Consider the following 26,428-nt stretch of genomic DNA (forward strand, 5'->3'; position numbering starts at 1 on the left):
CCCAGTGGCTGCTTCTGGATCCCCAGCCCACAGCCAGTTCTGGTCCAGATGGGCTCAGGGTCTGGAGTGGGCCAGTCTGCACCCACTGGACACTGCTAGTGTGTCTGTGTCGTCTCAGAAGACTGCTGGCCAAGGGGGCATTTCTGCTGTTTGAGGGGACACCCTGACCTTGACCTGTGAGCATATGAGGAAGCACCGAGAGTGTGGAGGAGAAGACCCTGAGATAAGGAGGCCCCTGCAAGATGGGAGAAGACAGATGGTGCTCCAGACATCAGACTAAGAGGCAGATGGTGGGTGGTGGGTGGAGGCCTGCACTCACCAGGTGGGGGCTGAGGGTCAGGCACAGTGGAGGCCTCAGCCTGGAGCCCTGAGCTCTGCTCCTGGTATCAGGGAATCAGGGAGAAGAGTGGGCTTAGAGGGGGTGAACAGGAGGCCTAGGCCTTGCTTTTAAATTTAGAGAGATGATTTACATTAGCATAGGATTCCAAAATTAAATAGCAGCATGTTTCCCCATCTCATTACCCAATAAGTCAGTATTTCTAATATCCTAGTCCTTGTCCGTTTGCTTGCTCATTTTTAAGTTATTTTAAGTAATATCTGAGGTAGATATTATTTCTATAGGTTTTTATCAGTATTTCCTTCGTAAGATTTTCACGTAAGGTTTTGGCAGCGTTTCTCCAGCATTCTCACCAGATGGCTCCGCATGTCTCTCTAGGATCTTTCAGTTAGTGAGCATGTGGACACACGTGGAACTTTTCCTTTCTGATTGGAAAATGACTTTTTTAAAGAGTAGTTTTAGATTTACAGAAAGATTGAGTGGAAAGTGCAGGGTCCCCATGTACCCCTTCATACCTGCCCCCAGCCTCCTCTATTATTAACATCTTGCATTAGTGTGACATATTTGTTATAATTCATGAGCCAATATTGATACATTATTACTAACTAAAGTCCATAGTTTACATTAGGGTTCACTCTCGGTGTTGTACACTCTATGTTTTTGGACACACGTATAATGACACGTACCTGCCATTATATCAATGTATAATACAGAGTATTTTCACTGCCTTAAAAATCCTCTGTGATCCCTCCCCCATCCCCCCTGGCAACCTTTTTACTGTCTTTTTACTGTCTCTGTAGTTATGGGTTTTCCAGAACGTTGTATAGTTGGAATCATATGTATGTAGTCTTTTCAGACTGGCTTCTTTCTCTTAGTGATATGCATTTAAGTTTCTTCCATGTCTTTCATGGCTTGATAGCTCATTTCTTTTTAGTGCTGAATAACATTCATCATCTGGTTATGCAGCAGCTTATTTATCTATTCAACTACTACAGGCATCTTCGATGCTTCTGAGTTTTGGAAATTATGAATAAAGCTGCTATAAACATCCATGTGCAGGTATTTGTGTGGACATAAGTTTTCAGTTCATTTGAGTAAAACCCAAGGAATGCCATTTCTGGATCGAATGGTAAGAGTACACGTAGCTTTGTAAGAAACTGACAAACTGTCTTCCAAAGTGGCTACACCATTTGCATTCCCACCAACAATGAATGAGGGTTCCTGTTGTTCCACATTTTCACCAGCATTTGATGTTGTCAGTGTCCCAGATTTTGGTCATTCTAATAGGTGTGTAGTTGTATCTCATTGTTTTGTTTTAATTTTACTTATTTTTGGCTGCATTGGGTCTTCGCTGCTGCATGGGCTTTCTTTAGTTGCAGCGAGTGGGGGCTACTTTTCATTGCGGTGCATGGGCTTCTCATTGCGGTGGCTTCTCTTGTTGCAGAGCACAGGCTCTGGGCTTCAGTAGTTGCAGCATGCAGTCTCAGTAGTTGCGGCTCGTGGGCTGTAGAGTGCAGGCTCAGTAGTTGTGGTGCACGGGCTCAGTTACTCTGTGGCATGTGGGATCTTTCCGGACCAGGGATTAAACCCCTGTCTCCCACACTGGCAGGCGGACTCATAACCACTGCGCCACCAGGGAAGTCCCGATACCAAGCTATCTTGATTACTGTAGCTTTATAGTAAGTCTTGAAGTTGGATAGTGTCAGTCCTCCAACTTCTCCTTCAACGTTGGCTATTCTGTCTCTTTACTTTCCATTTAAACTTTAGGATCAGTTTGTCAATGTCCACAAAATAACTTGCTTTCCTTTTCATTGGGATTGCATTAGATCTATAGATCAAGTTGTGAAGAACTGACATCTTGACAGTATTGATTATTCCTATCCATGAATATGGAGTATTTCTCCACTTATTTAGTTCTTTGATTACATTCATCAAAGTTTTATAGTTTTCCTTATATGGATCTTGTACATATTTTGTTAGATTGATACCTCAGTATTTCATTTTTGGGGGTGCTAATGTAAATTGTATTGCATTTTTAATTTCAATTTATAATTGTTCATTGTGGTATGTAAGAAAGCAATTTACCTTTGTATATTAACATTGGTATCCCACAACCTTGCCCTAATCACTTACAGTTCCAGAAGGTTTTTGTTGATTGCTTAGGACTTTTTATGTAGACAATCATGTCATCTTCAAACAAAGACAGTTTTATTTCTTCCTTCCCAATCTGTATATTTTTTATTTCCTTTTCTTGTCTTATTTTATTAGCTAGGACTTCCAGTACCATGTTGAATAAGAGTGGTGGTATTGAATATTCTTGCCTGGTTCCTGATCTTAGGGGAAAAACATCTAGTTTTTCATATTACGTATGATGTTAGCTGTAGTTTTGTGGGTGTGTGTTTGTTTATTGTTTTTTTAGGACTTTGTAACCAAGTAGAGGAAATTCCCCTCTATTCCTAGTTTGTTGTGAATTTTTACACAAAGGAGTGTTGGACTTTGTCAAATACTTTTTCCCCATCTATTGGTATGATTATATAATTTTTCTTCTTTAGCCTGTCTATGTGGTGGACTATGTTAATTGATTTTCTTTTTTAAAAAAATTTTATTTATTTATTTATGGCTGTGTTGGGTCCTTGTTGCTGCACACGGGCTTTCTCTAGTTGTGGCAAGCAGAGGCTACTCTTCGTTGTGGTGCACAGGCTTCTCATTGCGGTGGCTTTTCTTGTTGTGGAGCACGGGCTCTAGCCGCGGGGGCTTCAGTAGTTGCAGCACGTGGGCTCAGTAGTTCCGGCGCGTGGGCCCAGTAGTTGTGGCTTGCAGGCTCTAGAGCGCAGGCTCAGTAGTTGTGGTGCACGGGCTTAGTTGCTCCGTGACATGTGGGATCTTCCTGGACCAGGGATCGAACCCATGTCCCCTGCATTGGCAGGCGGATTCTTAACCATTGCACCACCAGGGAAGTCCCAATTGATTTTCAAATACCGAAGCAACCTTGCTTAGGTGAAATAAATCCCTCTTGGTCTTTTTAACATATTGTTGAATTTGACTTGCTAATGTTTTGTAGAAGATTTTTGCATCTGTGTTCATGAAAGATATTGGTCTATAGTTTTCCTTTCTTGTCTTTGTATGGTTTTCCTTTCTTTGTCCTTGTCTGGTTTTAGTATTAAGATAATGCTGGCCTCATAGAAAGACATAGGAAGTATTTCCTCTGCTTCTAATTTCTGGAAGAGATTGTAGAGAATTGGTATAATATTGTCCTTAAATGTTTGCTAGAATTAATCAGAGAACCCATCTGGGCCTGGTGCTTTCTATTTTGGAAGGTTTTTAAATATTGATTCAATTTCTTTAATAGATACAGTCATAAGCAGATTTTTTCTCCTTGCGTGAGTTTTGGTAGATTGAACCTTTCAAAGAATTGGTTTATTTAATCTAGGTTATCAAATTTGTGGGCTTAGAGTTGTTCATAATATTCCTTCATTAACCGTTCAATGTCCATGGGATCTGTAGTGATGGCCCCTCTTTCATTTCTGACATTAGTAATTTGTGTCTTCTCTCTCTCTTTTTCTTTGTTAACTTGGCTAGAGGCTGATTAATTGATTGATCTTTTCAAAGAACCATATTTTGCTTTCTTTGATTTTATTTCTATTTGCTGTTTTCATTTTCATTAATTTCTGCTCTAATTTTTTAAAAAATTTATTTCCTTCTGCTTACTTTGGAGTTAGTTTTCTTTTCTTTTTCTAGTTTCCTCAGGTAGAAGCAGAGATAACTGATTTTAGATCTTCTTTGTAATGTTTGCATTCAATGCTGTAAATTTCCCTTTAAGCACTACTTTCACTGCATCCCATACATTTTCTTAAGTTGTGTTTCATTTTCATTTAGTTAGAAATATTTTTAAATTTCTCCTTAGACTTTGTCTAGGTGTTATTTAGAAGTGAGTTATTTAATCTCCTAGTATTTGGGGGGTTTTCTAGATATCTTTTTGTTATTGGTTTCTAGTGTAATTCCATTGTGGTATGTGAGCATCCTTTGTATGACTTCTAGTCTTTTAAATTTGTTAGCGTGTGTTTTATTGCCCAGAATGTGATCTCTCTTGGTGAATGTCCTGTGTGAGCTTGAGAGGAATGTTTATTCTGCCTTTGTTGGATGATGTATTCTATAGATGTCAATTAGATCAAGTTGGTTGGTGGTGTTGTTCAGTTCAACTATATCCTTACTGAGTTTTTGGTCTGTTGGATATGTCAATTATTGATAGAGGGTGTGGAAATCTCTAATATAATAATGGATTTGTCTATTTCTCCTTGAAGCCTATCGGTTTTTGCCTCTGGTATTTTGATGTGCTGTTATTAGGCACAGGCACGATCAGGATTGTTACATCTTCTTGGAAAATGAAACCATTTATCATTATGTAATGCCCCTCTTTATCCTGATGATTTTTCTTACTCTGAAGTTTACATTGTCTGAAATTACTTTAGCTATTCTGGCTTTCTTTTGACTAGCATAAGCAATGATATATCTTTCTTCATCCCTTTACTTTTTCTCCTCCACCTAAATTTTTATTATTTTCTAACAGACTTTTATTTTTTAGAGCAGTTTTAGATTCAAACTGAGCAGAAAGCACAGAGTTCCCATACCTTCCCTGCCCCTACATTGTCCCTTTACTTTTTAAAATTAATTAATTAATTAATTTTTGTCTGCGTTGGGTCTTCGTTGCTGGGCACAGGCTTTCTCTAGTTGCAGTGAGCGGGGGCTACTCTTCGTTGCGGTGCGGTGGCTTCTCTTGTTGCAGAGCACGGGCTCTAGGCGTGCAGGCTTCAGTAGTTGTGGCACGCGGGCTCAGTAGTTGTGGCTCGCGGGCTCTGAAGCGCAGGATCAGTAGTTGTGGTGCATGGGTTTAGTTGCTCCGCGGCATGTGGGATTTTCCCAGACCAGGGATCAAACCCGTGTCCCCTGAATTGGCAGGCGGATTCTTAACCACTGCACCACCAGGGAAGTCCTGTCCCTTTACTTTTTTTTTTTTTTTTAACATCTTTATTGGGGTATAATTGCTTTACAATGGTGTGTTAGTTTCTGCTTTATAACAAAGTGAATCAGTTATACATATACATATGTTCCCATATCTCTTCCCTCTTGCATCTCCCTCCCTCCCACCCTCCCTATCCCACCCCTCCAGGCTGTCACTGTCCCTTTACTTTTAATCTATCTCTTTATTATTTAAAATGAGTTTCTGATAGAAAACATGTGGTTTTGTTCCCCCCCCCACTCTTACAGTCTCTGTCTTTTAATTTGTATATTTAGACCATTGATTTTTAAAGTGATTATTGAAAATGTTGGATTAATATCTATTATATTTGTTTTCATTTTCTATTTGTTGCCCTTGTTGTTTGTTTAGGTTTTTGTCTTCCACTCTTTTTCTGCCTTCTCAGGTTTTAATTGAGCATTTTACATGATTTTATTTTTTCTCCTCTCTTAGTATGTGTACTTCTTTTTAAACCTTTTCTTTTAGTGGTGGCTCTTGAGTTTGCAATATATATATTTATGGCTTGCAATGTATGTATTTATGGCTAAGCCAAGTCCACTTTCAAACAATATACCACTTATAGATAGTGCAAGTTCCTTATAACAGAGTATCCCCTATTCCTCCCTCCCATCTCCTATGACGTGGCCATCATTCATTTCACTTATCCATAAGCTGTAATCAAGTTCATTGTTGCTATTATTATTTTGAACAAATTATCATCTGCTAGATCAATTGAGAATAAGAAAATAAAAGATTTCATGTTCCCTTAATTTATGCCTTTTCTAATGCTCTTCTTTTCTTTATGTAGATCCAAATTTCTGACTTATGTTCTTTTCCTTCTCTCTGAAGATATTCTTTTAACTTTTCTTGCAAGGTGGGTCTACTGGTGACAGATTCCCTCAAATTTTGCTTGTCTGATAAAGTCTTCATTTCTCTTTCACTTTTGAAGGATAATTTTGCAGGATACAAAATTCTAGGTTGGTGTTTTTTCTTTTAGCATTTTAAATGTTTTACTCTGCTTTCTTCATATTTGAATGATTTCTAAAGAGAAGCCCATATAATTCTTATCCTTGCTCTTCTATGAATAAAATGGTTTACCCCTATGGCTTTTGTTTCAGGGTTTTCTCTTTTTCTTTTTTCTGTTACAGTGTTTTTAATTTCTAGCACTTCCTTTTGTTCCTTTCTTAGGATTTCCATCTCTGTGCTTACATTGCCCATCTGTTGTCACATGTTGTCCACTTTTTCCATTAAAACCCTTAACATAGTAATCATAGTTATTTTATTTCCTTATCTGATAATTCCAACATCTCTGCCGTATCTGAGAAAGCATATCTCATGCTTTCTCTGTTTCTTCAGACTGTGTTTTTTTTTTTTTGTCTTTTAGTATGCTTATTTTTTGTGCAAAAAAGCTATTTTAAAGACAAGAAAACTGTCCCCCATCCAGCGGTGCTCACTTGTAACTGCTGTACACCACAGTCTCCCTCCCATCTCTTTTCTGTGTGGATGTTGGGATGACTCAGTGTGCTGTTTCCTGTACTGCAGCATAAGCGTGTCCCTGTCAGTACAAACCTTTGGGTGCATAATGATCTGTTAGGTGGAAACCGACTTAACAGCTCTCCTGTTGTTGGATACTTTAGTTTGTGAGTTTTTTAGTCTCTCCTGACCTGGGGAGGCTGAAAAGCAGGTTTTCTTGCTGTAGTATATGGACAAGGAGGCTGAGAGAGGCACCCAGAGGGGTAGCACCCAGGCCAGCCTCCTCCCTCCTGCTCACCCTGATGCTCCTGCAGGCCTGGGCTGGACCAGGACTCCTGGCATTTCAGCATGCTGGCCTCCCAGCATCTTATGACCACATACCAGCTATGCTGTTAGTTCTGCAGGTCAGTGTCCCAGAGCAGCTCCAGGCCTAGCGTCTCCTAGGACAGATGCAGTCCCCTTGCTGATTGACTGCCTTTCGGTCAGGATGTGTGCAGACCCTGTGTTGGTGGGGGAGGAGGGGTTGGTACCCCAGACATCATCACTGAGGTCTGGCCAAGGAGGGAGCACTGGAAGGCCTCAGAGGCCAGTGGGACCTCTCACTACCCTGGCACCGGGCAGTGGAGGAGGGCCTCAGGTGGGCTCAGCCACCTAGAGCAAGGGAGTATATTCTGACATGGTGATGGGGGCAGAGGCAGAGGTTGCAAACTGCCTGCTGGGCCACAGGTGTGTGCTGGGCCCATGATGTTGGTCAACACAGGGTTTTCAAAAACAGTTCCATTAGCTGCAACATATTAAAATCAAGAAATTTCACATAAAGATGTGCATTCCCACATTTTCTTGAAAAATCGGGAGATCTGACAGAGCTCAGTGCACATCCACAAGGTGCCCCCATGGGCCTGCTTGGCATTGGGCTGTAGTGTTCCCGTCTCTGCTGCTCACTGAGCTGAGTGGGGGCTGCACCTCTGCCCCCTTACACCTGCCCGCTCCTACCTGTGGGCATGCAGCATCCCCTGTGCACAGTCAGGGCCCATTTGATGGGTTGTTCTAGATGACCTTCAGATCCCTGCCATGTAGAAATGTGATGGGTCTCTGAGGGCTAGTTGTGTGGAGACCCATGAGTGCTAGGGCTTCTGTCCTTTCCTTAGAGCTGTGTCAGGGAAGGCTGTCCCTGTGCATTGGGCTGCCTGCTTCCTGCCATGTCCCAGAACAACATTAAACTGATTTGTTGAAGGAATTAGAGCAGGGTGGGTAGGCCCACTGCCTACGCTTGGCCTTAGTGTTCTCGTCTCACAAATGAGAGTGCTGGGAAGGATGGATTTTTGCTGAGAATCCCTTCATTTTTTTTTTTTTTTTTTTTTCGGTACACGGGCCTGTCACTGCTGTGGCCTCTCCCGTTGCGGAGCACAGGCTCCGGATGTGCAGGCTCAGCGGCCATGGCTCATGGGCCCAGCCGCTCCGCGGCATGTGAGATCTTCCCAGACCAGGGCACGAACCCGCATCCCCTGCATTGGCAGGCAGACTCTCAACCACTGCGCCGCCAGGGAAGCCCTCCCTTCACTTTTGATGCTGCAAGAGCCTTTGATTCTTACCTGCTTGAACCTGCTCTCAGAAAGTTTTGAGTACGTACCATAAGCACACGCCAGCACTTGCTTATGACCTACATTCTATGCAGATATATTTTCGAGAGTCAGAAGAGTATATCTTTAAAAGTCTATTTTCATCCTTTAAAAAATTCAAATAGCTCTAATATGAATCTAATCAGTTTATTGGGATTACAGTTGTTCTTTATAATGTTTAAAGGGAGATAGCAATATGCACACACAGGAAAAAATTCAACAGTCAGGAATTTGTCTTCGGTGGCAGCTCTGTCTCCTCCCTGCTAACCACCAGTCTTCTCCAAAGGTGGCCACTTGGGTTAGGTTTCTGAGTCTTTGCAGAACATTCTGATTACAGAGGAGCATGTGTATGCATTTCTTTCAATGCCCCACAAAAAATGGGTGTATGCCCTGGCCCCTTCTGTAACTTGTGCTCTTTGCTGCACAATAAATCCTGGAGATTGTTCCAGATAGAAAGTGTAGAGTTTGTACTTCTTGGCATTCCAGACATTTACCTAAGTCTCCCCTGGATGGGCACCTGGTTGTTGCTGCACTAAACACCCTGTACACCCCTGCGCCAGTGTACCTGTGCATTCCTGGAAGAGGGCCACAGACAAGGGTACACGCGTTCTCAGTATCAGCAGCTCCCATCCTAGAGGCTGTGCCAATGTGTGTTTCTGCTGAGGACATAGAATGCTTGTCTGTCTGCAGCATTGACACACCAGGCGCTCTCCAGTCTCTTAGGGCTGTGCCAGCCGATAGGTGGAAAACCTTGCAGTTTTAGTTTGCGTGTCTTACTGAAAGTGCTGTTGTATCTCTTTCCATACGTTGAAAAACCACTATGTCCTTTTCTGTAAATTGTTTACTAAAAGCCACGATTTCAATCACTGGTCAGGCAGTTTCACTATGTTTTTTTCTCCTACAAAAAGTCTTTCTACTGTTTGCTCCATTCTTGACATGTGATCCAGACCTAAACTGAGGTCTCGCAGAGGCACGTAAGACTCCATGGAAAGCAGTCATTGATTTGGGTACTTGGTATTTTTCACTCCTGGTGCTGCTGTTCATTGTTTGGAATTGTTTGGGTTTAGTGTCCCTGAGGCCAGCAGCAGGGCACCCTGGCAGGGCTATGGGGAGGGGTCCCCCTCAGCTGTGTCTCTGTGAGGTGTGGGAAAGGCCAGGTTTCCCTCCCTGACATGGCCTTGGTTAATTAGTGCCATGAGCCTCTGTGTCCTGCTTACTTCTCTCCAGCAAACACTTACCTACACTAAACCTGCAGATGTGGTTTGTACTTTTAAATGCTTCAGGAGTAAGATTTTAAGAAGGCACCCCTTAGGAGGGTTGTTTCAGCTAAGTCCACAGGAGCGTCGTGGACCCTTGAGTGCTGACCTCCCTCTGGTTCCATCCTGTTCTTGTTTGCTTATGGGTGGCGGTGGGGGGTGGGGGTGGCGGCGTCTGCTCAGTTGTGATCTCTACTGGAGTCTCCATGCCGACTGGAAATCAAGGACTTCCCTGCTTCCTCTGGGACGGAGCTGCCTATGGATTTCTAGGTCGTGGAGCTTTAGTGTTCTTGGGACTTTGAAGATGCGCCGGCAAAGAAGTTTCCTTAGGGCCGAGTAACAGGACTCGTGGAGGAAAAGTGACTTCTGTCCCAGGGGGCTGTGCTGCATCTGTGGTTTCCACCAGTCACTCCTGGGGTTTTCCGTCAGCAAATATAGTCCAGAAATGAGGTTGAGCAGTGAATTCCTAGGCAAAGCTGGCACCTGGGCACAGACTGTGGCTGAGGGCCAAGGTTGCTAATCAGGAGCGAGCCTGGGACTCATGCTACGCATGTGGGCTGCTTTTCTGGAAGGGGTTGTGTGTCCCCCTAAGAAGGAAGTTATAGCCCCTATGGCTCATGGAAACCCCAGGTGAGAGCTGAGAGGAGCATAGGTCCGGCCCCACCTGGCTTCCTAAAATAGGCACTGTTGTAGCAGCTCCCAGACCCCAGCTTGTCTTTGGAAATGGGCCTAATCCAATAAGTTAGGTGGAGCTTGGGGTCCAGATCTTCAGAACCTTCCCAAAGGCTCTACCATCTTGTCTGGACATATTGCCAAGACAATATAATTGCTAGGACATATTGGTAAGTGGAAACCCCAGGGCAATGACTGGATCAGCCCTGGACGCTGAGGCCGCAGGTCCGACGTTGTGGGGACAACAGAGTGACCCCTCACAAAGTCGCTTCTTCATCACCTGATAGTGGACTTGCCCTGGCCAAGAGACTCCAGGGTGCATGCCCATGGGGGCACAGCCTGACCCGAGTCTGTGACCTGCACCAGCACCACCCATGGGGCACTCGTGTCAGGTGTGCTTGGGCAGGAACACCAGATAGTCCAGAACTCAGTGTCTGTAGGAGATCACTGGCTTGGAGCTTGCAAAAGGCGATAGCGCCAAAGACAAATAGCATCCCTCACCCCCATTTAAGGAGCCCAGAGGCTGGGCAGCTGGTGCCATGTGTGATTCTGGGTCAAATATACAAACAGCTGTGAGGAATGTTGTCAACAACCGGGAAAATGTGACTATGTAGACATGTGCATTAGGATACATCTTACGGTGTTAACTTTGATGTTGTGGTTATGGTGGCAACAGCTTGGTTCTTAGGAGACTGCAGGCTGATGAATTAGGGGGCCGGTCCTCATGTCTATAACATATTTTCAAGTGTTTCAGAAAAAAACTACAGAGATATAAAGCAAATAAGGGGAATTGTTAACCATTGGAGAACCTGAGTGAAGGGAACATGGGCATCCATTGTAATTTTTCTATAGGGTTTAAAATTTCAAAATGGGAAGTGGGTCGGGAGAGCCCTCTCAGGTGATGGTGACATTGAGCAGGCAGAGACCTGTCACCTACCTCCTCTGCCTGAGTCCCTCACCTGTGCCAGGGGAGGGCCTGGGTCCTGTCCATCTCATAGTGGCACCTGTTTGTAGACTCCCCAGGGCTGTACTCCGCCCAGCTTGGGACCCTTCCCGGGGCCTCGTGCTTGCTACCCGCTGCCCTGCTCCTCTCTATCCTGTCAATCCTCTCACCGCCCCTCATACTGCCTTTGGTGCCTTTACCAGGTGAAGGAGACTAGGGACGTGAGTCACCTGCTCCAAGGTGGCTGGCAAGAGAGGTGTGTGGACATTGGAGACCTTGACCTCCACCTGCACCCACTGGAGTGGGTTTTATAAACATCAGTTTATAGGGTCATGACTCACCTTGTTTAAACCTTTGAACTAAGAGAGAGGAGAAACCCCACATGTCCTACAAGGTACATCTATGAATGTTTGCTTCCACTGTAAGTATGGACGCAAGTGTTTCTTTTAGAGATTGTGATAAATTGGGAAGTTAAAGAAGTGAAGGCTCTTTGGGCTCTGCTTTCCTCCCCTGCAGTGGTGCTTCCTCCAGATTCCTGTGAGTGGTGCTCTCTGGGTTGGCCTGGAGGATGACGGAGACTCCTCTCCAGTGTGTCTGCCTGTGGCTTCCATCCCCCCATGGCTTTCCTCCCCTCCGTGGCTTTGTCCCCCCGATGGCTGCTGTTCCCCCATGGCTTCCAACCCCCCATATCTTCCATCCCCCGGAGGCTCCTGTTTCCCCTGGGTGCCCCATCCTGCTGAGGAAAGTGTGGAGAAGCACAAACAAAGGTATTACGGCCAGGAAGGAAAAACTTTGGGCAAGATGGGGTCGGGCTCAGCTGGTCAGAGGCCACTGGCCCCTTATTCTCTCCTTGGAGATAGGGAGGGGCTGGGCTGGAGTCCATTCACCTCAGAGTCCTGGAGGAGTGGATGTGACACATCTGGGAAGAAGAATAGATGTTGACATTCTTTCCATATGGATTCTGTGTTTCCCTCTGGAGTTCTGCTCTCAGCCACTTGCTGACAGATATGAGAGCATGTGTCATGATCCATCAGACCAGCAGGAGAAAATGCTGCTGCTGATGATAATGATGATGATGATGGTGATGGTGATGGTAGTGATGATACTGGTGATGATGGTGATGACTGTACTGATGATGATGGTGATAGTGACGATGACTACAACGAGCAGTAAACTGTCTGCAGGCTCCTGCTTGTGCCAGGCATGGCGCTGGGCACTGTACATACGATCCTTTTTGAGCTTACCTGCCCCACTGGCAGGGGCTGGGAGGACAATTGTTCTTCACATTCTGGAACCTGTTTTCATTTCTTCTGAGCACGCAGTCCCTCCCCATAGTCCTGGTTATCTGTGGCTGTGTAATAGTCACCGCAAAACATAGTGGTTTCTGACAACAACTGTGTGGATTTTCCCAAGTCTGCATCTGAGCTCAGCAGACAGACCTACCCCCCCCAAATCTCTGTCATTGCTCTGTGGCTGGGTCCCCACGAGGTCCAGGTGGAAGCCACATGGTCTGTGTGACTCTTGGGGGTCCTGATATACTGATTCCCCGGGCTGACTGCCCTCCAGGGTTGGTAGTGAGACCCTCCTCTGTGGCGCAGTGTCACCTACCGCCCCCCAGGCCATGGCAGACACCCTGTCATCCCACGCACACAGGCGCCCCCCTCCCTGGGGGCCAGGCTTTTCCAGCTGGGTCAGGTCTGGCTGTTTTCTCTTTCCCCTTTCCTGCTCCTCTTTATGAACTTGTCCTATGAGGGCTCAGGTGCCTCAGGGGTCCAGTCCTTACTGCACCCTCCACCTCCTCCTGTGGCAAAGTGTTTGCTACCTACTCCTGCACAGCAGGCCCTTGGCTGACTGGAAACTGTGAAGGCTCCTGAGCCTGGTGTACGAGCTGTGGGGTGCAAACAGACTTGGCTGCCCCCACCTGCTCTTGCCACCTTTTCACGTGGTCCTGGCAAATGCGGACCTCTCAGAGAGGCCCTTGCACAACATGCCTGAGGCTCTTAGGGTGAAACCACGAAACCCATGGACAGCTGTTGCCTGGGGGCATCCTGAGGTAGAACCCAGACCCACTGCCTTGAGCCCATGTGTGGCTCTGAGGGTGTCAGTTCCCTTCTCCCACTGTGATTTCTCCCCTGTCGTGTGGAGAAGGTTGTGTGGCTCCTGGACTAGTGGCTGGGCATTCAGTGATTTAGTAGTTGTTACACGATTAGGGCCTAAAGGACCACCTTAAGTTTGACATGTGGCTGATGACCATCTTGAAGCCGAGTGGTGACTGAGTTGTGGTCCCCATGGCTGCATCGTGTGGAATTGTGTCAGTGACCAGTTTCTGGGTATCCTTTGGAGACTGCAGGCTGGAATGGGGGAGGATGAGGGAGGAAGGGGATGGCCGTGAAGTGGGGCTGGCTTGACATAGGATGAAGTCATCTTGAGGGGAATCACTGAGCACCCCCATGCCTTCCTTGGCCAGCCCAGGCTTCCATGCAGGTGTCCGCCTGCCCTGCCTCTCCCTGTTGTCTCCAACGTGGCCTCTCCCCTCCATCGGGCTCCCTGGGGGAGACCCAGGGGCCCTGAGATGGGTGTCCCAGCCTTGCTGCAGGGTGGACAGCTCAGGAGCCCTTCTCAGTGGGGCACCAGGACCCAAGAAATGTGGGAGGAGGTGAGCTGGGAAGGGGCACCGTTCTGACTTTCCAAATAAAGCAGGAATTTTGCTGCTTGTTATAAAAAGAATACACACTCATTTTCAGTGATTTAGGAAAGTACAGAAAAGTGTAAAGAGAAAACAAGCATGCCACTGCCCGGCACCAGTGTGGAGCCCTTCTGTATCACTGTGTGCCAGGGCTGTAGTTTTAGTGTCTGCAGATCTTAAACATGTAAACTCAAAAATAAAACCTGAGTTTTGATGACTGCATAATATTCTGCTGTGCGAGCCTAGCATGACCTGGGTATCTGACCTCCTGGCTGGAAAAGTTTACTGCTCCTAATTTTTCGCTGTTTTAAATAATCTTGAGGTGGACCATCTTGCATGTGAATCTTGTATGCATTTCTATTTTCTGCCTTATAACAGGTTTGTAGTTGTGGAATTACTGGCCTGAAGGATAAAATCCTTCTTAAAGCTCTTGGCACACACGACCATATTTGGGGAGACTGCTTCCCATGTTAATTCCTCCATGGGCAGGATGAGTGCCTGGTCCCAGTGGCCCCACCTGCATCATGACCATTATTGACACATCAACTGTGCCACCTCTGAGCTCCTCGGTGCTTTACATTGCAGGGACTGGCATGTGAGGCGAGGTTTGCCTGTCCCCCTCCCCTCGGGAATTGACAGGGGCCACTTCCTTTTTTGAGGCTCCTCCTCTGACTTAAAAAAAGTCAAAACAGTGTTACAGAAGTTTTGGTTTATGTTAAATCAACATTCTTGACAACACAATAGAAAAAAACCACAATGCAATCTAATTGTGGATTCATGAGAAAATTCCAGCCTTGATTCTCAAAGGCTGAGCAGAGGAGTGTGGTGGGGTGCCCAGGCCGGGCCAGGAGCCTGTGCCCTGGGGAGCTCCTCTGGCAGGGCTCTCACCATGAGGTCATACCCTGCATGCTTGGGGCTGGGATTCTAGAAAGGCCTGCTGGAAGTCGCCCTATTGGATGGCAGAGCAGGGATTACTGTGGGACGACCTCAGAAGAGCTGCTTCCTCTCTCGGTCCCCCTGGCCCTTGGTGTCACAAGGGTCTCACAACCAGAGCATCTCCAAGAGGCAGATTCAGATTTTGCACAAAGAGCAGGGAACCCAGGCTTCCTTGGGAGCAGGACTTCCCAAGGGTGGCTGGCCACTTTGGCAATTCTGACGATTTTGCCATCTTTGCAAGTGTCTGAAATCTGCAGCCTCCCACCCCTCAGTTCCCTTTTTCTTGGTCATTTTCTTTGGTGTCTTATCCCCCACTCACCTCTGCCTTTGAAAATTCTGTTGTCTTTCTACTCACTGGGCTCTGGGTACCAAATTACCTTTATTATTTGTTTGGGGTTGACTTTCTGGCATGCTGGGGTTGCTGGTGCCTCAGATCAAACCAGTTCCCGGCCCCACTGGGTCGTGAGCCCCTGAAAATGCAGCTGCATCTCTCCTTGTTTCTCACCACCTGCCCCCTCAGTGTCAAGGTGAGTGCGGTGGACTGAATGAGCACATAGACAGGAACACATGGGCCCCCCCCACACTTGCACACACATGTATGCACACATGTGCAACTTACATATGTATGCACACATACATGCAGTGCACATACACTCACGCGCGCACACACACACACACACACACACATTCACACACCCCATAATTTTGTTCTGGGTTTTCCACCAAAAGAAATTATACCATACACATTCTCCTATTACCTACGATTTTTCAGTTTACAATTACTGTGGATATCTTTCCATGTCAGGATGTAAAAATCTACCTCATTCTTTTTATTTTTAAATTAGTTTAGCAGTATCCTGCCCTCACAGAGCATTCTGCATTACCGTCTGCGTGTGCCGGGCAGGTGGTTTCCAGGTTCCCTTTATGCTGTGAGGCCTGGGTCCAACCTCGGTCTGTGTCCCAGCCTCTCCCTCAGCTGTCACATGGGCAGAGCCATCCCTGGGCCCCTGGGAGGTCTACAGGTTGGTGGAAACATCACTCATTCATTTGAGTCTTCTCCTAGGCACCTGGAGTCCTGGGTGCCAGCGACCTGGGTTCTCTCCAAGGGAGGGAAAGCGGGGTCAGCAGGATCCGTGTTGATGTTGGCCCTGGCAGCCTGTGCTTCTGCCTGCTGCCCACCCCCTGGGTGGGCCACGGCTTTCCATCCTGGGCACTGGGGCTGGGCAGGCTGGATTTGGCCCCTGAAGCTTCTGTCCTTTAGGAAGCCATGTGGCCTATGGGGTGCTTGGGGGACTGCTGCTCTCACCAGAGTTAAAAAGGACAAACGCCACAATTATCTGGCTGAATGCATCTTTTCTCCAAGGTGTCAGGGCTGTCGCAGTTGGAGCTCTGTTTCAGAACTGATGTCCTGGGTGATTCTGTCCCCATCTAGCCTCGAGGTTTGTGTAGGGCTCCCCTGCCTTGGCCCCACAACACCTCTCCCAGCTGCTGGTCTTTTCCCCTGTGCCCTGAGTTACCACCCCCACTCTCTCTCCCTGCCTCTGCCCCTCTCCCTCTTACCCTCATGCCCTCCCCCAGTCACCACAGTGTGCTCACCTGGCCAGCCCAGCCCAAGGCCTGGCTGACCCTCCCAGGCTGCAGCTGGGGCTACCTTGTGCAGTTGTGATGATCTTGGGGACACGGATGCAGCTGGGCCCGGACATGTCCAGGGCCCAGCTTGCAGGTGATGCCCCTCATCCTCCTTTTTCCCTTGGACCATTTGCAGGTAACTTCGAGCCCCTGCTTGGGCCTGGAGTGTATGGCAGGCTCTAGTGCCTGCTTCCCAGGAGAGTGATGCCCACCTTCCATCAAGAAGCTCATTGTATCCTCATAGAGCTTTCGTCTGTTGCAGTCCTACAAGGGGCAGGGGGCAGGGGACAGGTGAGGCTCTTGGGTGCCTTGCTGTAGACACAGGAGGACTAGCAGGCTGGGTGTGCTGAGCCCCCCACGTCCATCAGGGCAGTCCTTGGGTGCCCAGCTCTTGTTGTGAGCCAGCAGTGGTCTCCATGGGGTGGGTGGCCTGTCTGCCTCTCCTAGGTGAGGGGTAGCTCTAAGGTGTTCCCGGCAGAACAGAACCCACCTTCCCTGCTTCTCACTTTCTCTTTCAGTCCCGGGGCCTTCCTGCACAACATAGCAAACAGCCAGACCCATCCTGGCCCAGGTGAGACCTGAGCCCACCAGGTGGTGGTGTTCTAAAGACCCCCAGGGGTGGAGTTGGGGTGTCATGCACAGTGCACATGGTCGTGACCCCTGTGTCTCAGCTTCCACATCTGTCACAGGGGCCCCTGCCGTGGGCTTTCCAGAGCATGGTGAGGCTTCAGGGATGCGTGGGACCAGCAGGTAGTGTTTGGGGAGGCAGTCCCAGTAACTAGGCCTGAGGAACGCCAAGTGGGGTTTTGTATTTTAAGGCACATTGGTTTCCTTCCTTTTGATTGACCTGGAGCCTCCATCAGAGAAGCCCCTTGGACCTTCCAAGGTGCACCTGACTCCCGACCTCCTGAAAGGGCCCTAAGTCTGTGTCATCTGACCTCAGACATCCTGCCCACCTGCAGGGTCAGTGCCGGCACATAGAGGCCTTGCAGCAGAACCTGCTGCAGCCTCCTTGTTTGTCCCTGGGGCCCCTGGGACCTGGGCAGGCAGGGGTTCACACCGGGCCAGGGGACAGAGGCAGACCCATCAGGGGAGGTCGGCCATCCTCAGTGTTTGTGAGCTCCAGGGGCTGCCAGTGAGAAGATAGCCTGGAGCCACTGTCCAGTGTGGACGTGCAGTATGCACTGTTGACCTAAAATCGTAACACAGCCAGCTATTTTACCAGCAAAATGGGTTTATTCAGGCACCGCAAAGAATTGCAATTTGGAACATGCAATCTCTGGCAAGCCACAGGAAAGTCCAGGGAACAAAGGAGAGTAACATTCTTTTATAGAGAAGGGAGAGTTGGGAGGAGCTGTTGTAAAACAAGAGTCCATTGGAGGAAACTGGGAGTTCGAAATATAGTGGCTTTCATTGGCTAAGTGTGACAGCCTTTGGTTGGCTGGGCTGTTGCCAGGCAAGGAGAAATTCTTCCTCCTTCTGTGTAGTAAAGTAGTAACATTCTTCCTGTTGGAGATACAAAGGTGTAGACTCTTCCTCTGAGTCTATCATTGACACTGAGTGATAGGGTGTAAGAGCTCTCCCTTATGGCCTCCTGACTCCATTTTAAATGAGGGTCTGTTTATTAATTTTCACAGGACTCCAGGTGTGGACGTGGGGTGTAACTTCTGGGTCCAGTCTCTGGACCTGGCCAATCCTGAGCAGTTGCAGGGCTCTGCCTTTGTCTCAGTCCGTGGCTCCTGGTGGGTATGGGTGATGGGGGCTCACTGTGTGCCCAGTTCTACAGTTGCTGGGTTTGAGCCATCTTCACCCTGGTGTTGATCGCTGGTATCATGAGCCCACTTTATGGATGAGCAAACTAAGGACAGCCAGCTCGGGGCCTGCCATGCAGAGGAGACCCAAGGCACAGGACCCTTCTGTAGCCTGACTCTGGAAGGCAGGGGCTTGGAGAAGACTGGTAGGGAAGGAGCAGAGGGTCAGGTCTGGTGGGCTAGCCCTGGGTAGGAGGTGGGGGTTCAGGTGAGCCAGCTCTTCCTCCTCCTGGGTGGAGAGAAGCTGTTCTCTGCTGCCCCAGCCTCCAGGGAGTGCCCCATGCCTGGGGGCTGGGAAGATCTGGCTGTGTTTACTGTCCTCACTGTGCCTTTGCCAATGTGGCATGCTACCAGTTTAATGTGTTCGGTTTTGGTTAATTTGTCAGTTGAAAATGATATGTATTGTGATTTTAGCTTGCCTTTCATGGGTGGTTAGTGAGGTTGGGTATCCTTCTCACACAGCTGTAGCATGTGCCTGTTCTGTTCCTGGCTCTGCCCTGTTCTGTTGGGAGATCCCCACAGTATATATAGTTCATGGAGGAAGAGTAGAAAAACTTTGCTATATTTGCTGTACATACTTTTCATAGCACTTTGAAGTTTGTTTTCATGATTTGGAGCACTGTTTCAATCCATCAGTGTCCTCTCCGTTTTCCTTTCCATTTTCTTTTTTGTTTGTTTGTTTGTTTAGAAAGTCACTTTGCATAATGAGAGCAAATATGCCCTCATGTTCTGATTTTGATGGCTTTGTCTTTTACATCTGACTCTTTAGATTTCTTTCACTTTATTACCGTTTACGTTCTGAAGTGAAGACCGAACTTTATGTTTTCAAAAAACACTTGCCAAGGTCTTTCTGGGCTTCAGGCTCTGTTCCCAGGGCTGTCGGACTGCGGCAGCTGTGGCAGGCAGTGTCCTGCCCAGGGACCCTGGGGCGTTGGTGGCCTGCAGAGGGTCTTGTCTGCTGAGTGCTCCTCCTGGGCCAGTGGCTGAGGGTGGGGGGAGAACTGTCCCTCTGAACGGTGAGGAGACCTTTGGGTGTGGGCAGACAGCTAACCTCTCATGCCTCAGTTTCCTCATTGTACAATAGGGCTAATGATAATTATCCCGATTACCGCAAGGTTGTTGCAAAAAAAAATGAATGTAGAGTTCTTGATGCTACCAGATGCAGAGTCAGCACTCAGCCAGCCTTAGTGATGATGGGTGGGGTCACTCTCACAGGGCCACCAGGTTCTTTTCTCTTTCTTTTTTGAGATAAAATTCACATCACATAAAATTAACCATTTTAAAGCGAACAATTTGGTGGCATTTAATACATTCACAGTGTTGTGCAACCATCACCTCTGTCTAGTTCCAGAACATTTTCATACCAAAAGGAAACTCTGTGTGCACTAAACAGCCACTCCCCATTCCCCTCTGCCCCCACCCTCTGGTGCTGCCAGTCGGCCTCTGTCTCTCTGCATTTACCTATTCTGGGCATGATCATGTAAATGGAATCACAATATGTGGCCTTCTGTGTCTGGTTTCCTTCACTCAGCACAATGCTTTTGAGGCTCATCCTTGTTGTAGTGTGCATCAGCACTTCATTCCTTTTTAAGGCTGAATACTACTCCATTGTATGGCGGCACTGCAGTTTGCTTAGCCATTCATCAGTTGACAGACATTTGGGTTGCTTCCATCTTTTGGCTATTGTGACTACTGCTGCTGTTAACATTTGTATACAAGGATTTGTTTGAGAAACCGTTCTTAGTTCTTTGCGGGTCTATACCTTGGAGTGGAATTGCCAGGTCATATTATAATTTTCTGTTTAACTTTTTGAGGAACCACCATACTGTTTTGCATAGAAAATGTACCATTTTATGTTCCTACCATGAATGTGTGAGGGTTCTAATTTCTCCACATCTTCACCAGCACTTGCTAGTTTCCTGTTTGTTTTTTTTCTTTTTAAAATTATAGCCATCCTAGTGAGTGTATAGTGGCATCTCATGGTTTTGATTTGCAATTCAGTGGCATCCAGATGACTTAAGGATGTTGAGCTTCTCTTCATGAGCTTCTTGGCCATTTGTATTTCTTCTTTGGAGAAATGTCTATTCAGATCCTTTGACCATTTTTAAATTGATTTGTCTTTTTGTTGTAAAGTTCTTTATGCATTCTGCATGATAGACCCTTATCAGGTAATATGATTTGCAGATATTTTCTCCCATTCTGCATAGTGCCTTTTCACTTTCTTGATACTATCCTTTAATGCAGAAAAGTTTTAAAGTTTGATGATGTCTAATTTATGTCTTTTTCCTTTTGTTTCTTGTGCTTTTGGTGTCATTTCTAGGAATCCATGCCCAAATCCAAGGTCATGAAGATTCACTCCTGTGTTTTCTTCTAAGGGTGTTATAGTTTTAGCTCTTATATTTAGATTGTTAATCCATCTTCAGTTAATTTTTTGTATATGGTGTGAGGTAGGGGTTCAACTTCACCGTTTTGATATCCAGCTGTTCCAGCACCATGGTACAGCTCCCTGGGGAAGGTGACTTAAAGCCGTCCCCTTCACGGGGTCCGGAGGGGCCCTGCCTATGGCTGCAAACTGCCTATGGTGAAATGGTGGGGGTGCCCTGGCTCTGAGACACGCCCCCACCACCCCCCCGCCTCAACCTCCCTGGGCTCTGTGGGGACAGGGCAGTAATGGCCCTCATGGAGGCAGGCCCAAAGGATGGCTGGTTCCCTCTGCCTTTCCCAGTCACATATGGTGAGGTCTTTCTTGACCCTCCCTCTCCACTTCGAGTCTCCCATCCCATCCATGTGGGCCACTGTCCCCACACACACTCTGCCCCAGCTGCCCTCATGCTACCCTGCCCTTCCTCTTGAAAAGTGAGTGGGAGGTGCTGCAGATCTTTGCAGGGGAAGCTCTTGAGGAGTCAGCTGACTGCTGGTTAATGATGTCTGTTTCTCCTTCGTTTCAGCTGTGTTGGAGTGGAAGAGGAGGAGGCCCCAGACATCGACATATACCACTGCCCAAACTGTGAGAAAACCCATGGGAAGTCCACCCGTAAGTATAGCATCATGCTGCTGCTCCTTGGATCTGACTATGGGGGCAGGGTCTCTGCTTGGCCTTGACCCCAACCCCAACTGGACCCCACCTTGCTGACGTGAACCGCCCTGTGTAGTTGCAGCCAGGGGACTCTGGTATCTAGGAACCACCTCCTGCCTCATTTATTGCCCCTCATGGCCTTGCTGGGCTCACTGTGGCCCCTCCTGGTCATCTCCTGCCTGCACATGCAGCTGGGGCCCCTCACGGCCTTTGCAAAGAGCCCACCAGCCTTCAAAGGCCTGGGCAGGGGTTGCAAAGTCCAGCATTTGCAGTGACCAGGCAACCTGAGATGGGTACATAGGCTGGGAAATGTCCAAGGGACCATCCATCCCAGCCCTGCCCAGCTCTGCCCAGCTGGCCATCTCTCTGCAGGGGTCCAGGAATGTGCATTGTTGCAGATTTGCTCTCCTTCCCTTCTCTAGCACCCCCTGCGTGGAATCTTAGGTGTTCACCTTTCTCTCTCTCTCTTTTTTTTTTCCAGCAATGAAAAACATTTTATTTCCTGTCAGTTCTACATTATTAATAAATAAGAGTACAGGGAGGAAAAATAATAGTTGTTTTTTTTTTTTAATTGAAGTATACAGCCAAGGAATTTTGTATTTCTGAAATGCAAAAGAATTCCCTTTCTCAAACTATTTGTGCATTACAAGGACTTTATCCTCCTCCCCTTCCATCTGGCCCTCTGGGGGTGTGGGAGGCCCAGTGGGGGCTCCCCAAGGCACAGGCTCATCCAGGGTGGCCCACATCATGGCTGGGAGGCAAGTTCTAAGGCCGGGTCTGTGTGGGGGAAGTGCTGTGACCTTCTGGGGCTGGACCCCTGTAGCCCTTGTGGAGTGAGTCCTGTGGATCCAGTGGGCATAGAGGGAGGACACCAGCACAGGGTGAAAGCCCACCTCCAGCACCCCTGTTCTGTGAGTCGTGGCCAGCCAAGGGAGCCCAGGCCAGCCCCTTGGGAAGCTGGGTGAAGTGGGGTCTCACCTCTCCTTGACTTTTCTTGGGCCTCTCTTTGTGCCTGGCCTGTGCCCCATCATCACTAAGCGACCATGGGAGCTGTATTCCTTTCGGCTCTTGTGCTCTGCCCTCCAGCGCATGTGGGCATGAGGTAAATGCATGAGAAGATGAAGAAGAAAAGGCCTGGTGGCTTCTGAACTTCCTAGGCATGAAGATTCTCAAGTTCCTGACTTACCCTCATACCCCTAGAAGTTGGCAGCACTGATGCTCACAACACAACTCCCCTAAACGACCCGATCCTCCTGGTAACTGCTTTGCAGCAGATACAGGAGGATGACTGTCACCCCGTGGCTTAACCTGAATTTCTGGCACCTCATGAACCTCCAGGAAAACTCAGGGCCTAGGAGAGACAAACAGGGTGTGGACCCAGGTCCTGCATCTCGTGGCCCTGGGTGTGGGGTGGGGGGCTGATCAGGGCTGGGGCCAGGAGACAACCCCCTGCCATATAGAGCTGAGTGCCTGGGTAGGCACTACCCTGGGAGGTGCTCAGGGAGGGTGGGGGGCAGGGCCACCTCTGTGAGTGCTGTTCTAGATCAGCAGACAGTGTGGGACTTCAGCCTGGCAGGACCTGGCAGCCCCTCCTTGGCTGTGTGTGTGTATGTGTGTCTTGCATGTGTGCACGCGTGTGTGTGTGCATATGTGATTTGTAAATTCTGTGAACCAGACTTCTTGTTGTTATTGAGGCCCGTGTGCCCATCAGGGACGAAGGCACTGGTTTTAGCATCTTCCGCCAGTGTGCACTCCTAGATTGCCCATCACCCTTTATTTTACATGTGTGTGCCCTGACCAGAGCCTGTCTGTGACACACTGGTTGGTTTTTTCTGCTTGGATTCCAGTCACACCTTCCACAGTAAGGCTCCTCGATGACCCTGTGCCCCCTGGGGGCCACCTAAGCCCATGAGCCTGCCTCCTTTCCTTGCCCTGGCCTGGGTGAGATTTGTGATGGGCACAGTGAGGTGGGGATGGCAGGGGGAGGACCAGAACAGGATAGAGTTGGGGAATGGAGCAGCGTGATGGGATGGAGGCAGAGTTCCCAGGGTGAGCTGGGCCTGAGGCCATATCCCTCTAGCTTTGCGTGTCTTACCAGATCTCAGGGTTCTCTCCCCACGCTGTTGCCACCTGTCCCTTGGACTGATTTTGGTCTGTGACCCTCACAGGTTTACGCAATTCACAGATGTAGAGTGAGACCCAGGAGTCCCTGTGGGAACTCGGCAAGGTATCCTTACTGACACGAAGGCTCACGGGAAGCGGGTGACATGGCCCTTAAAGTGGTTCTGAATCCTGGTGTTGCCTCTTGTTAGCGCTATGACTGCTTAAGAGGTAACTTACTAATTTCTTACTTTCCTCCTGCCTGAGGCGGGTGTAGCTGTCACATCTTCCTGGTGGGATGAACCACGCTTAGGACGGTGGGCCGGGCTCTGGTGCTGAATGCCTTAGGGACACCTCTTGCCCCCATAACCCGGGGGGCCCACTGAGACCCACCAGCTTCCTGCTGTCTCCTGGGCACCTTGTCAGAGGGTGCCTTGGGCCACCATAGGCAGGAGAAGGCTCAGCCTCTGGGCTTAGGAGGGTCATGGGACCTGGGGAGGGAGGGAACCCACCAGCCAGGGCTGCAGAGGGGTTCAAGGGTAGCCCCATGGAGCTCAGACCCTGCCTCACAGCTTCATCTTTGGCTGTTGTCCCAGCATACCTGCTCCAGCCACAGTATCAGGTGTATTCCAGCCTCTCCACGAGGTTCTTGGAGCTGCCCAGTCCCGAGTGAGGGCCTGGGAAGCCCAGGTGGCCCAGGACTGCCACTGGCCCCTGGTCAGCATGCACTTCTCAGGCCCAGCTCCTGGCAGGCAGTGGAGATGCTGCTTCTCTCTCCTGCTGCCCACTGCTCCCCTGCATGTCTGCTATCGCTGGGCTGCATGCCCCCTCCAAGACTTGGTTTCCCCACATGGCCTTCTGACACAGGGCACTCCATGCTCACGAGGAGCCTGGGAAGCCAGGACTAGCATTAATGATGAAGCACAGAGATACCTAGTAACTTGCCTAGGGTCACATGACTACCAGATAGTTGGATCCCTTTGGATCTCCTGTCTGCCTGGTGCTGCCAGCAGAAGTTCCAGCTCCAGACCTCCCTTCGTAGGATCTTGACAGATTTCCATAGTATGCACTCACACCTTGGTCTTGGAGACCAAGCATGATGTAAATATCACCTGTTGTAGGAGACAGTCTCAAGGAGCTGTGACTTGATGAGACGGGGAAGGGGTGGCAGTTTGGAACAGAGGTCAGCTCAGCCACCATCCACCTAGCGCTTTCCCCTTCTTGCTTTAGGCAGGTCCTACTCAGGGGCAGTTGTCAGCTCCCTTCACCCCCACAACCACCGGGATGCAGGAGGACTGCAGCCCCCACCCTGTCCCCATCTGTGAAGGACAGGCACCCTGAGGGCCCCACCAGCTCTCCCTCACCTCCAGTCTCATCTCAGCCTGTTTCAAACCCTTCCAGGCAGCCCCCAGGGATGGTCTCCATGCCTGGCCCATCTTCACTCACCGAGTTACCTGTGGCTGCCCTGAATGGGGGCAAGGGTATCAAGGAAATAGCTTCCTTCCCTCTGGGGGCTCAAAGTCCAGTAGGGGCAAACATTAGTGTGTATGCGTGTGCGCGTTTGTGCTTGCGCGTGTGTGTGTGTGTATGTGTGTGCTAGTGTGCACGTGCCTGTCCCAGTCCAGTAGGGGCATGTGTACTTGTGTGTGGGTGCGCATGCATGTGTATGTGTGTGCACACATGTGTCACAGCCCAGTAGGGACAGGTGTGTATGCTCACTTGTAAAAAGTCCAAGGTGGGTGTGTCCAGTGCATGTCACACAGAGCATGTGTGACAATAGGACAGCCTGAGGGAGTGGGCAGGGGTGGGGAGGGCAGAGGGCACAGCAGGTGACGCCTGTGAGTTGTGGTCTGTCATGGCAGCAAAGGTCCCAGCAGGGAAGGACAGGGTTGGTGCTGTTTGAGGGCAAATCTGAGGGGAGGCCAGGTGGGAGGGGTCCTGAATAGTGAGCCTTAGTGGGACCTTCTCAGGAGGTGCCTCTGACGAGTTCTCAGCAGACTGAGTGCTGAGTGACATGGGGTCCCAGGAAGGCCCCAGCTTTCGGGTGCATCGTCTGAGCTGGCAGGTCGGGAGGTGAGGTGGGGACTGTGACTTAAGGATGTGGAGGGTGGGGGCTCCTGACCATGTGACAACTTGGGGTCCTAAGAGGCAGGGGAGGCGGGGTGGGCCAGGGACAGGGAACCCCAAGTTCTTTGCCTCTGAGGGGTCTGAGTCTTGCGGCATTCACAGTGGCTGCCCTCCCGGCCGGGTCCCTGGAGGCAAGGGGAGGGGGCTGTGGGTGATGACCTGCCTCTTGTTCCCCCACAGTGAAAAAGAAGCGAACCTGGCACAAACATGGCCCGGGGCAGACTCCCGAAGTAAAGCCCGTGCAGAATGGCAGCCAGCTCTTCATCAAGGAGTTGCGGAGTCGGACCTTTCCCAGGTGAGCAGGTGGCAGCCTTTTCCTCTCCAGCCTGCCTGCTCCCTCCGAGGTCTGGATACGTATCCCACCACTAGGGCTCCAGGGCCATGGGTTTCCCTCTGGGGGAGCAGCACAGTCCCCGAAACTCCAGGTGCTCCCGGCATGAGGGCTGATCTCTCCCTTCTCAGCACCTCCGAGGACAGTTTATGGGGACCCTCTTCACAGCCCGGGAGGGAAGGGACCTACCTCCCCCACCTGGTATGGGCCTTCCCATGGAACCTTCCTGAAAGAGAGGCTACCGTCCCCATTTTATGGACCAGGAGTGGGGGCTGGCGTCCAGCATGAGACCATCCTCTGGAGGTGGCAGGTCCTGGTGTCAAATGGCTGTGGGCTTTCCTCTGTGTCCATGGCCTGGTGGGGTGTCCCTAGGTCTTCTCAGAGCACACCCTCCCCCTGCGCAGCCTTGTCCTATATG

The 26,428-nt window shown here is 49.1% G+C and overlaps 1 protein-coding gene across 1 annotated transcript in view; it reads left to right on the forward strand.

Moving 5' to 3' along the window:
• The first annotated feature begins 21,324 nt into the window (after positions 1-21,324).
• PHF2 (PHD finger protein 2) overlaps positions 21,325-26,428 on the forward strand; it is a 42,654-nt gene continuing 37,550 nt past the window's right edge. Inside the window, exons 1-2 of the mRNA XM_027098383.1 lie at positions 21,325-21,410; positions 25,860-25,974. The gene's annotated coding sequence lies outside the window, so the exon portion shown is untranslated. The remainder of the gene's footprint in view (positions 21,411-25,859; positions 25,975-26,428) is intronic.

Source organism: Aethalodelphis obliquidens, unplaced genomic scaffold (assembly GCF_003676395.1).
Source record: "Aethalodelphis obliquidens isolate GAN/ISIS:26980383/991018 unplaced genomic scaffold, ASM367639v1 scaffold122, whole genome shotgun sequence".
Taxonomy (NCBI): domain Eukaryota; kingdom Metazoa; phylum Chordata; class Mammalia; order Artiodactyla; family Delphinidae; genus Aethalodelphis; species Aethalodelphis obliquidens.